Below are 559 nucleotides of genomic sequence, written 5' to 3' on the forward strand. Positions count from 1 at the left end.
TACGTCCGCGCCCTATGTGCATATTTGCGCATGCGTATACCATGTAATCACGGCAATCACCATCAAGAAAACAGTCATCAACACTGAACTGCCATTACCTCATTATCCCATTATACCACTGCATTACCCCCCCCCCCCCCATCTCAGTACAAACGGGATCAATACACGAGTTCTAAAGTTAAAGGAAGCACTCTCGCAAGTTGCAACATCCTCTAATTCCTTCACGTGAGACAAGGAACAGAGGGGCAGTAGAGGAACGTACTCAGGCAGAGGGCGTGGTGCGTGGGAGTACCCGCGCCTGTGACTGTGTATTTCTGAAAGCGGATGGGGTTTGCATGTGTCCATGTGCTTCCGTGTGAGCGCCTAAGTATGAACGTGTAAGTGTGTGGAAAGGGTGAAAGGGTGAAAGGGTGGCATACTGTTTCCTCCCATGGCCCAGGTACGGGGATCATGGTTCCCTTTTCCCTCCGCTTGGAGGAGGTTTCCTCGCGCGACAGGCGCAGAAGGTGATCCGCACGTAAAGCGAGGGAAGAGAGAGGAAATGTAATCTGAAAAGTAG

The sequence above is a fragment of the Penaeus monodon genome, chromosome 19 (genome assembly GCF_015228065.2).
Source record: "Penaeus monodon isolate SGIC_2016 chromosome 19, NSTDA_Pmon_1, whole genome shotgun sequence".
Taxonomy (NCBI): Eukaryota; Metazoa; Arthropoda; class Malacostraca; order Decapoda; family Penaeidae; genus Penaeus; species Penaeus monodon.